Consider the following 12,478-nt stretch of genomic DNA (forward strand, 5'->3'; position numbering starts at 1 on the left):
AAAAATCCACACACATCGCTGATAGCACCAATAGACACTCGGCATAGGCATTTGTAAAGGTACGCCAAAACAGCATCGCTCCAGCTGTAGTCTTCCAAGCGGTCCAGATGCTCCAAGAAGACCAAATATCGTAAACTAACAAAGGCACCTGATGAGTTCGGGAATAAGATGCACCCGAATATAATAAGCAGGTACAAACGGGCATGATGATCAACAACATCCTGCTGGGTGTCGTCCTCAACAGGATCTAGACTCTCTAAATAAGTTCAGAGCGCACTAATCTGAACCCGACTCTGTCCTGATATCTGGCCCTCTGCACCAGGCACGAAGTGGGTGAGCCTAGTCAACTCTGTCACCCATGTCCTACCAGGAGGAGGCTCGTACCGAGCGTACTATGGCTTTTCATCTACCCGCAATTCAAAGAGGACCTCCACATCCTGAAGTGTAATCGTGGCCTCACCAGTGCGAAAATGAAAAGTATGTGTCTCCGGCCTCCACCGCTCAACCATGGCCGTAATGAGCGCCCAATCATGTTGTACCCGACCAACGGACACGCAACGATAGATGTCGCCCCGAAACAATATATCTAAGACGCGAGGGTATGGGGAGCGCTCGCGTAAAAGAGCCCACGCTCTCTGCAGCCTACGGGGACGGAGCCTAGTCGATATCCCTATAATACCAGCCCATAATAACTCTGACATATGATTGCCGTGCAAAGACAATACTGATCTATCATAGGGGGCAGGGTAAACTGCGGGCCCCGGGTGATCATCGGGCCCTGGGGGAACCTTCGTATCCATGAAAATGTCCAGTCTGTACAAACTAAATTAGTCATTATTCTTGAAATGAAAGAGAAATTATATTAACTAATTAGTAATTTGTAGGGAATATGTGAATTATGTTGTATTATATCTTGCAAATAATTAAAATGGGATAAACAATTTCACAAATAAATAAAATAACAATGGCATAATTAACATAATAGGAGATTAATTATTTAGATAGTCTTTTCCAAAAATTATTTTCACTCTCCAACCAAATATTGGAAGAAAATAATTATTTTCAACAGAACTTTCGTCATATTAAATGTGCAGTAAATTTAATATGTGATAGTAAGGACATGTGGTTTTGAATTATGTGATGGTAGAGACTTTTAAGTTAATTAGTTTGGGAATCGAAATTCAGCAGTAATATTTGTTTAGAACTCTATTTCGAATATGTGATATATTTTTAGTTGACCAAATAGCCAACACAAATATGATAAAATTAGACTAAAAGAGTGTATTTGTCGACCACCTATTTTCCTACAAACTTTTCATTTTTATCGTTAACCTATGTATTTATGAAAAGAAAAACTTTAACTATTCCTTTTTAGATAATCTTTTTTTATTTAACATATATATTCATGCTTTTAAAATAATATAGATTTAACAATTCATAATCATTTACAACTTGTTTGGATGGTTGTTACCTATTGTATTTGTTACATCCCATATTTTCATGTGTTGGAAAGCGTGCGAGTTAAATGATATTAGTAACGAAGACGAGGCTATCCTCCCAAGCTTATGCGTGGTTGTAGTGATGGTACAGGTGTGTTATAAATATTTGAAGTTAAACAAATCTAAGAAAATAAGTCTCGTCGAGGTTCAAAATTTATTTGAATGGAAATGCAGTCCGAGCTATAATACCCCGTATTTTTGGACTAGAAAATTGGACCTACCAACATGAGTGAATTTATTTAAGCCTGGAGAATTTGATCATATTCAAGCGTGAAATGAATATCTTGGTGTATACAAGGAATGAAGTCCCGAAATGATTTAAGACAAAAAAGTGTGACGACGATGATTGAAAACAATATTCTATGTGTGGCCAATGAGGTTATGAACTAGTGTTACATCACATGGTCATGGTAATGGGTATACGAAGTATGTTAAAAATAACTGCTATTTAAGTGAGTTGAGATCAAGAAATTAAATAGTGAGTTTATTTTGTTACCATGTGCAACAATTACCCATTAAGTGGATAAGATTGTTACTAGTATATTTAACAAATTAGCTAACACGTTAGTACTATTATTATTCCAGCAAGATGAGTTGACATTAATATATTAGTTCTAGTCTTTAAATTAATGCAGGGCATCATAGTCATTTTCATGCTTACCCCTTAGTTTTAATAGTTCCATATACGTGTCTATGGTTCCATAACTACACACTATCATTAACTACATGGCTTTCATTTCCGTTGCCGACACATAAATTATTTTTGTAAATTCTTACTTCACTTTTCCCCTTCAATCTTCTTCGTTTTCTCCGTTTAACATTTACACGATGTTACATTAAAATTTCCACTTTTCATTACGTTTGTTACACCCCTGCCACTTAACCTCTAGATATACATACACTTTCTTACCTATAGGAAGCAAAATAGGTTGCTGGATGTTTCCCCTTCAACAAGGAGTAGCAAACTTTCTCGTCCTCTTTCATTGATTTCATGGTTATAACATCAGTTTCCTCCGAATCTTAGCAAAGTACGGGATTACTTCGTGGTGAAGTAAGGTGGAAAAGAGTATTTCTTGGCACATAAGGTAATAATTCTCCACTCCTAGATATAGTTAAATTCATATAGGTCATAGTTAAATTGTGAGACGGAAACTACGAAATTAATTACGGAAAATCGGATAAATTGTTATTGTTATCATGTGGACTATTTGGTGGTTGTTATGAATTATTTTGTAGGCTGGAATATTATAGGATTGGTTGTAGTTGTAATAAAAAAAAATTATGTGAATAATTTGTTAAATTTTTAGATTTAGTGGAAGACTAAAAAAGGCTAGCTAATGAATTAAATAGATAAGTGGGAAAGGACCCTTTCCACAGGGAGCCACTCAATAAAGGTTGAAATGATTCATTCTTCATATACGTATTTGGTGGCAATCTTAAAATAGTTTTAGAATTTATAATTATTAAGGGTGTGCCACACATTCCAATAAAAAAAGGAAAGATAGTTCATTGAGTTTTCAACTTGTAAAGTTAATTCCGTTAAACTAGCAGCAAGCATGTTCAACGTAATAGCAATACAATTACTTTTAAACTTATACCTTTACTTTATCAATTCTCATTGAAGATGGATAACTGTACATCAACTCTTTTAAGGTAGCCCATCTTGAATTTAAGATATTCATCAAATGGAGTGGAGGTAGCAATGAAAACTATATGCATCAACGTGTTGTGTTTATTTCCAAGTTGTCGAAGCCGCTTGTTTCTTAGAAGATTGAGGAAGAGCGGACAAATTCCATCTCATTTACGGTTAACGTGAGAATTGGATGGACTGGTTCCGTGGTAGCTATTTAAAACGAAGTATATAAGACTTGCAGGTTCAAGAAATGAGACATGGGATGAGTGAGTAAGCGATGAGGTATGTAAAGCTGTCTCTTTCTTCTTTTGGCATGTCTTAGGTGTAAGTGATGAATGATATGGACTTCGGGGTAATTCCATTCATAAGTTTGAGTGACATTTATGATTCTTATTCACTTCTTGATATTATCATTTTCAAGTGATTGAGCCTCCCTCTCCAGTTTTCTATACATCGTATAATAGTCGATATATACACGCTCTTATTCTTGAGAATTCTATGATAACTAATACTCGGACTTCTATAAGATGTTTCATATTTTATTGACATATGACTATGATTTCTAAGCCCTTTTGATATACTTTATGATGACATTCGAGAGTTATTTGATATGTTCCGAGTAACATTCGAAAGGTATTTAATATGACTATTGTCCTGATTTTTAAATGATAGCTCGTGTTGATTATTCCTTGGAGTCTTCGAAAATGTTTTAATTTGCATATGGTTGCTCACTACTCCACTCGTGCAAGTCTCAACATGCCTTTCACTGAGTCCCGGGCCAGGACACGTTTTCGTGCACAACTTTACTGCATTATTCACTGAGTCCCTCACTAGAGGGCCGGGACACGTTATATGTATATGTATATGATGATATGATGACATGATGACATGATGATACGGTGATGGCGTCCAGGATGGCATATGATGACTTTATTCACTGAGTCCCTCACTAGAGGGCCGGGACACGTTATATATATGCATGATGATGATATGATTTTATTCACCGAGTCCCTCACTAGAGAGCCGGGACACGTTATATATATATATATATGCATGATGATGATATGATTTTATTTACCGAGTCCCTCACTATAGGGCCGGGACATGTTATATATATACATATGTACAGGATGATTACCTAATTATGTCACTACGTCCCATAACAGGTTGAGTATGATATATGATATTGACATGCATGATTTATGTTTCAAAGGCAAGGTGTTTTGGTATTCTGAACATTGTACTTGTTTCCTGTACTACTTATTTCAGTTATGATCCTGATTACTGTATTTCATGCTTTACATGCTCAGTACATATTCCGTACTGACCCCCTTTCTTCGGGGGGCTGCGTTCATGCCCGCAGGTACAGATACTCGCTTTGGTGAGCCGCCAGCTTAGGATTCCCTTTCTGCTGTCTTGGAGAGCTCCGTCGTTCCGGAGCCTAGATTTTGGTACCGACTTCCTGATATGCATATATATATGTTTTTGTCCATGGGTACGACGGGGCCCTGTCCCGTCATATGTTACTGTTGATACTCTTAGATGTCTATAGACATGTATGTGGGTTGTGTGCAGATGTGGTTAGTTGTGCCTATATGGTCATTATGGATGTTCTAGCGCTGTAGCAGCCTTGCCGGCTTGCATATATTATCGTTTTGTTGTGGCAGCCTTGCCGGCTTGCATATATTATCGTTCTGTTGTAGCAGCCTTGTCGGCTTGCGTGGTATTCTGTTATGTAGTGGCAGCCTTGTCGGCTTGCGTAGAATAATAATATATACAGTGGCAGCCTCGTCGGCTTGCGTATGTCATTACGTTGGGATAGATTGAGGACCTATAGTATCAGTCCGATTATGTCTGACAGGTACATATGGGTGCCCAGCTCTGGCACTAGTCATGGCCCACGGGGCTGGGTCGTGACAGTATTATATTGTGTTGTTAGTTTAAAGAAAATGTTTGTTTTGATTGTTACTTTAATTTTATTGTATCGTATCGTTAAATCCATTGTTATGTAACGACGAAAAATCCTATTTTATGTAACGACTGATTTGGTCCTATACAGTACAACACAATACGATACATTATGAAACCATACATAACAATCATCCAAACAAAGTGTTAACAAAATAATAATTCATTAACAATCAACTTCTTTCAATTCATAACCAATATTTAATAACTAATTAATTCATAATTAATATTTAACAAATAATCAATTAACAAAATAATAATTCATTAACAATTAACAATTCATAAATAATTAACAATCATAAGCAATTAACAAATTAACAACTCACAAACATATAACAACTTAATAATTCATAAACATTTAACAAATTAACAATTCATACACATTTCACAATTGATGAATTTGCCAAAAAAAAAAAAAAAAAATGAACAGTGGCAAAAGCCACTTCCGAGCCGATCAAGCCAAACAAAAAAAAAACGAAATTGACTTTTTAAAAAAAAAAAAATTAACGACGATTAAATGTTAAACATGCGTACAATATAATGTATATAACAAATTAATAACAAAAGTTCTTAGTAGAAAACCTTAATCGAAGATTTTTGTAGAACTGTGTTAATCGAGTTGTACGCCGCTTTTTGCCACAATCGAGCTTAGAATCTTGCTCCTTGACTTGAATATACCAAGAATCTAAAATTTCCCAACGAAAATTAATAGAAAACGACTTTTTTTTTATGTTGGGACCACCTTAAATCGCCTCCAATGGCCTTTTTTTAAAATTTTTAAGGCCACTGGAGGGACCAGTGATAGAGTCGAAGGCATTTTATGGTGAACTCCTATAGCGCAGTATTTTATTGCGCTACAGGGGATAGAGAGTTTGGTTTAGTGCATTATTTTACTGCGGTAAAGCAGTTAACGGCTCTGTCACGATTAAGTGCTTTAGCGCAGTAAAATATTGCGCTAAAGTTATTTTTGTACCAATTTTTTTTTTTTGGGTATTTTTGTTCACTTTGATTTTTAATAGCTCATTTTGGTTCCGAACTCTCAAATATATACTACGCTGTACTGTAAAAGTCTGTAACCTTAATAAAAGGCGGACCAATTAGAATTCTTTATTTGAAATGCAGCAAGATTCATGGTGTTGTCTCATTTGGGACATAAATAATATTTCACTATTTATTTTCAAATATTGGCTGGCTATCAATATCTGAAATACCGTTTAAATATTAAAAATATTATTTTAAGAGTATTACAAGTGAAATAATAAAGGGAAACTTACTTAAATGACTATATTTTGAGGTTTTTTTTTTTTTAGGCATAACTACACTTTAGCTAATTACTTTTCGTAACTACAGTAGATTGTATTCGCGCGTTACAGTAGATTGTATTCAAAATTTGGCTAAATAAGATTTCGCTGTATTCAAGTTCAGATTTCGCTATATTCAAGTCAAATGTATTCAACTCAACTGTATTCATTTGTAGCTATTTTTACACTCTATTCACTTTATTATATTTTAAATTGGTTGTATACAAAAAAATATTCTTCAAAATACATGAAATAAAAATACACCCCAAACACAATTTTGCACTAAAAATTAACGAATACACTCAAATACTGAATACAAGAAATAAAATACACCCCAAACACTGGATTGTATGTTAAAAATATTTGAATACAACGAATTTTATACTAAAAAATTAATGAATACACTCATAAAGAAACACTATTTTCCAGATCCGACACCAAAAAATAACCGGATCTGGAATTACAGGGTGAAGGAGACACGATGCTACGGGGGGCGGAGTTGTAAGCCGTCGCCTTCAGTGAGGGAGAAGAGAGAGAGACGGCGAACAACAACAACCACGACCAACAGCAACAACAACACCGTCAAAACGGGAAAGATCTGGCCGGTTGAGGTCTTTTCGCTTTTCTCTGTTTTGCTTTGATCGTTTCTAAGTCATCTGGTGGTTAGTGGCTGTCACGACGTCGTTGTGTAAATTCAGATCTGGTGTTGGTGGTGGGTCACGGTGAACGGTGCATGAAGATGAACAGTGAACTATGGAAGGCATTGTGACGGTGATCGTCATCGTCGCGGGCGCAATGAAGGCCGGAGCTGGTTCACTAGAGCTCCGGCGGTGCTCGTAGGCTGATAGCATAAACAGTGAAGATAAAAAGAAATTTATAAATACTTATAATAAAGTATTCCACTTTAAATATATATGTAGCTATTAATTGTATTTAACATATTACTCTTAGCTATTAGATGTAATTAATCTAAACTATAGCTGCTAAATATAAATATGTACTAGAGTTAGTTATGCTATGTAAATTTTCAATAATAAATTTCTCTTTTAAAAAAAATTCAATAACTTTTCAAGTGAAATTCAAATGATAACATGAACTTTAAATATTATCTTTTTGTCTACTCCAACTAAATATTATCGGAACGCCGAGGCATGTTTTTATTGATGAAGTACACCATATAGCCCATTAGGTGACCTGGATGTAGCTCACTAAGATAGGTTGCTAGCATTATTTAAAAGTCACTAATAAAGTTTTAGTACGTATTACATTATAATATGACTTCTTTAGGGCCTGTTTGGAAAGTCACTCAGGTAATTGACATTGAGTGTAATTAAGTGTAATTACACAGTTTGGTATGTTTGTTTGACCAGATAATTACACAGTTAAGTGAAAATTGGATGTAATTCAGAAGGTGTAATTACACTCTCCAATTCTCAAGGAGGGGCTGAGAATTGGGTGTAATTACACCCTGTAATTACAGGGTTACTTTTTAGTTCATTTCTTTTTAATTTTATTTTAATTTCTTTTATTTTTTAATTTATTTTTATTTCTATTATTTAATTTATTTTAATTCCTTTTATTTTCTAATTTAATTTTTATTTCTACTAGTTAATTTCTTTTTTATTTAATTTTAATTCCTTTTCTTTTTTACATGTTTTTTATTTCTATTATTTAATTTGTTTTTAATTATTTTATTTTTTAAAATATATTTTTCTTTTTATAGTATTTATATTTCACTTCCTTTCTTGTCATTCTCAACCTTTACTTCTTGTGGTTCCATGTAATTGCTCGTATTTTTTTAGTTTTTTATTTTATTCATTTAGCATAACTGTGTTAATACATCTCTTAGCATTAGAAAAAATGAGTCATTAACAAACTTGGCATATAATGAGTGACGTTATTAAAGTAGAATTTCGTTGTGAATGAGGTTATAGACTTATATTTTCCCTTTCTTTTGAATTATAGGAGTATTTACTTATGTTACGTTGAAACTTACTTATGTAACGTTGGAATTTGACATAAGAGTATTACATTAAAAAAAATTCTTTGGATTTTGAATTGAGGTTATATTTTCGATTTTAAAAATATTTGCTTTAGTACTATTGACTTATTAATTCACATTTGCATGCTGTTTATTTTTCACTTACAGTTGATAGAATTATTGTCAAACATTTGTGTAACACCTCGTACTTTTAACGTAAGCTTTAACTATGATCCTAGACTTGGAAAATCAGATAAAGAATGTGGGAATTGGAATTTTCCTGTTCAGTTGTGAGATAGTGGTTTACGGCCATGAACAGTGGACGTATTTCAATTTACGGGCCGTAAACCAAATCGTAAACTCGTACCAAGGATTTCTGAGCATTCTGGAATTTGGCAGTTGAATGTCATATGGTTAAATAAGGACCGTATTTCACTATACGGGCCCGTATTTCAAATCGTAAACTGAAACCAAGAATTTCTGAACATTCTGGAATTTGGCATTTTGATGTCACATGGTTAAATACGGACCGTATTTCAGTTTACGGCCCATATTTTAAAATGTATTTGGAATTTGGGAAAACTACCTTGATGAAAGTTGTAGAGCTTTGAAATACCTTTCCAACGGTATATTATGGGCATCCAACGGACATCTGTGCAAAGAGTTATGGCCATTTTACTGAAGAGACGTAGTGTAGTCCCTATCGCAAAATATGGCCCGTAAACTGAAAATACGGCAAGCACTGTGCTGGACGTAAACTACACTTTCCCAGGACAGTATCTATTCGTCCATACCAGTTCAAATCATTATTTTTCATTCCTTCAAGCCCTAGAACGACTTCCTACCCTCTCCCATCATCAAGAACACCAAGGTAAGCCTACTCTAATTATTCCAACTCAATTCTAACACCTATCCTTGTAATCTAAACAAGAAATTATCATTCCAAAACTAGGGTTTTCAAGAAAACCCATCTCAAGGTTCAAGAATTCAAGATTTTGGAAATCTTCTTCAAAGCTCGAGTCTTTAATTCAAGTTTTGGAGCAATTAAGGTATGTAGAACTTCCATCCACATGTGAGAATCTCTACGTTCTTCCCCATGCTCCGTTTCTTGATATCCATGAAGTTCAAACCCTAGGGCATTAAACCCAACATATTGGTAGCCCGTATTTATGTATTTATGTACATGAATTTTGTATCTATATTCGTTATTGTATTCCTAATCTTCCATTACGGTTATTAGGAACCCTAGCTTAATCCATGAATCATGAATTCTTCCTCATGTGTTCTCATTATGTTTATATGAAACTTTATGATTTTATGTAGCAAGTTACAAGCATGTTTTCAAGTCAATTATATATATATATATATATATATATAATTATGAACTATTGTTATTACTCATGAATCAAGAACATGTTTGCAAGACTATGACAAGTTATCTCATGAAACCATATTACAAGATATTTCATGAAACCATGTTACAAGTTATCTCGTGAAATCATGATTACAAGTTATTTACAAGTTATTTCACGAAAATCATGGGCTTCTTAGCCAACTATATTATGTTCATGTTTTGCGAATTGCTTAGTTAACCGAGAAGGCTCAGATAGCCTGAAACTACGTAGCCACCGTAGGATAAGGGTTGTCAGCAAGGAGGCAACACCTTCATTATGCAGTTTGGATCCTTACATGCTTATTATTACTTAAATATCATATCCCTGGCAAGGTTGTGAGTGTTCTGCTGGTAGGACGCAAGTACCAGACCATGTTGTCGGTTATACTATAGTTTTCCCCACGTTACAAGTAGTTTTACATACAAGTATTTCTATTGATTACTGTTTTTAAGACTTCACTCACGTTTCATGTTCATGTTCAAGTTACATTCAGTTTCAGTTCGTATCCTATATCTATGTTGTGCCATGTTCTTCATGTTATATCCCGTAATTTTGCACATTCAGATAAATTGAAATAATTGTGACTAATAAGAGATAAGGCAACATTTTGATCTTATTCAATATATATGTTGTTCATGAAAAATATTGATGCGGAAATATTAAGGAAGGCTAAGGGAAAAATTGAAATTTTGGAAATTAGCTTCATGAATTACAAAATATTGACCAAAAGTAAGTGGGCTAGGAAAAATCCAAAAAAAAAAAAAAAGGGGAGGCCCAAGTCTATGGGGTGGCCGGCCATGGGGAAACAAAATGGCCCAAGCCCATGTAAAAAATTAAACCCATGTAATAAAAGGAAAAAAGGGCCACAAATTATTCATTACTCAAGAACTTTCAAGAAACAAAAGTTGAGAGCAAAAAAAAAAAAAGGGGCATTCGGCCAACATAGAGAAAGAGCGAAAACAATTAAGCCTTCCAACTTTGATCCAAAAATTATAATTTTCTAGTATTCCTACTAAGTTCAAGACCCTCTTCAACGTGGTATAATTTTTGGAGCAAAAAAATTACCTTGGTGACAAGTGGAAAAATTCTACTCAAGTGGAAAAATTGAAGAAAAGGTAAAAATTCTATCTTTGTTGTTATGGAAGACTTATATATATATTGTAGTATATGGAAATGAATGTAAAGTATGAAATTTGTGTGTTGTGGGTGTGTGGGTGTGTGGCCGTGTGTGTGGGTGTAGTGAAGGAAGAGGAATTAAATTTATTTAGTATGTTAATTATGTTGTTGTGGCCTTGTGATGTAAATGGAAGAATAATGGTTCAAGATTGGCATGAAAATTAGTTGTAAGTTGTTGTAGGAAATTATGTGATTTTATTATAGTTTTATGTAATTATGGGAATGGAGTTGTTAAGGTGCAAATTGTTGTTGTTGTTGATGAAATTGAAAGATAAAAATGTGTTGTGAATGTTCGTGTCAAGATTTGGAGGTTTCGGGTGAGGTATGGTTTTTGGTGGGATTGTCGGAATATTGGGTAGATTGTTTGAAATGTCCTTGAATTATGTTTGAATAATCTTGAGCTAGCAAATGAACATGTAAGCGTCGATATCGGCTTGAATGTACGTAGTTGAATTGAATAATGATGAACTATGTAGAAAGGAAGGTTACTAATGTCAGAATGCGTTTTGAATTGGTTATTGATGTTATTGGTATGGTTGTTGGTATTGTTGGTATGGTTGTTGATGAATTTGACCGAGTTAAATTCTCGGGGATGTTGAATTTACAGGGGAGATGCTGCCGAAATTTCTGTGGACAAGTACTAGTTAGAATTGGATTTCTAAGTAGTTGTAGCTAATGTTTGGTAATTGATAACGTTATTGTAGATATTGGAGAGCCCGAGACTTGATTCGGGATTTGGGTAGCGAGCGATCGAGGTATGTAAAGTCGATCTTTCTTTCTTTTGGCATGGCCTTTATGAAATGAACGAATGACATATGTGTATGCTTCTAAAGAAAAATTCTATTCTTAGAGCCACTAGGATGGCCGACGTCTTTGACCTCCATAAGCTATCCCATATGGTTTGATATGTGTTTATGATGTTCGAAGATTTTAGTTGTTATGTTTTCGAATGATGTCCGAGAAATATTTGATATGGCTAAAGTCTTGGATATATTTTGATATGTACATATGATTCTAAGGCTCCATTTGATTTGCTCCATAGCGATAGTTGAAAGTTTCCTAATATGATTGTTACTTGAATTTCCAAAAAAGAGCTTCCGAAATGCTTTTAGAAAGTTCTGTACTTTAAGAGTTTGTAACTTTCGTATACTAACTCCGATTGACCCGAAACTGATTTCTGAGCCTTCGGATGCCATAAATATATTTGTCCATCGAGTTTTGAAATTTATTTATGTACTTATATGCATATGGTTTCCTCACTACTCCGCTCGTGCATACTACTATGATATCGTTCGCCGGATCCCGGGCCGGTTTTGTGATCGTGCGCACTATGTTATATTCGGCAGTATGATGTGTTACGGTTCCCGAGACCTCGCCATAGGGCCGGGTACCGCTTATATACGGTGTTATGATGTGATATGGCATATGATATGTTCTGATGTTGTGATATGTTATGATGATACGATATGTTCGGGGATTGTACGGAGATTTGAAACCTTCTGGAGTATGATGTGTTGTGGCGCTAG

General features: G+C 34.6%; 1 long non-coding RNA gene across 1 annotated transcript; it reads left to right on the forward strand.

Annotated features, from left to right (window-relative positions):
* The first annotated feature begins 2,208 nt into the window (after positions 1–2,208).
* LOC132622489 (uncharacterized) lies at positions 2,209–5,050 on the forward strand. The gene is made up of 3 exons (XR_009575915.1): positions 2,209–2,584; positions 3,153–3,414; positions 4,496–5,050. It is a non-coding gene; the product is annotated as an uncharacterized LOC132622489 (long non-coding RNA).
* The last annotated feature ends 7,428 nt before the right edge of the window (positions 5,051–12,478 follow it).

This window comes from Lycium barbarum, chromosome 12 (assembly GCF_019175385.1).
Source record: "Lycium barbarum isolate Lr01 chromosome 12, ASM1917538v2, whole genome shotgun sequence".
NCBI classification, from domain to species: domain Eukaryota; kingdom Viridiplantae; phylum Streptophyta; class Magnoliopsida; order Solanales; family Solanaceae; genus Lycium; species Lycium barbarum.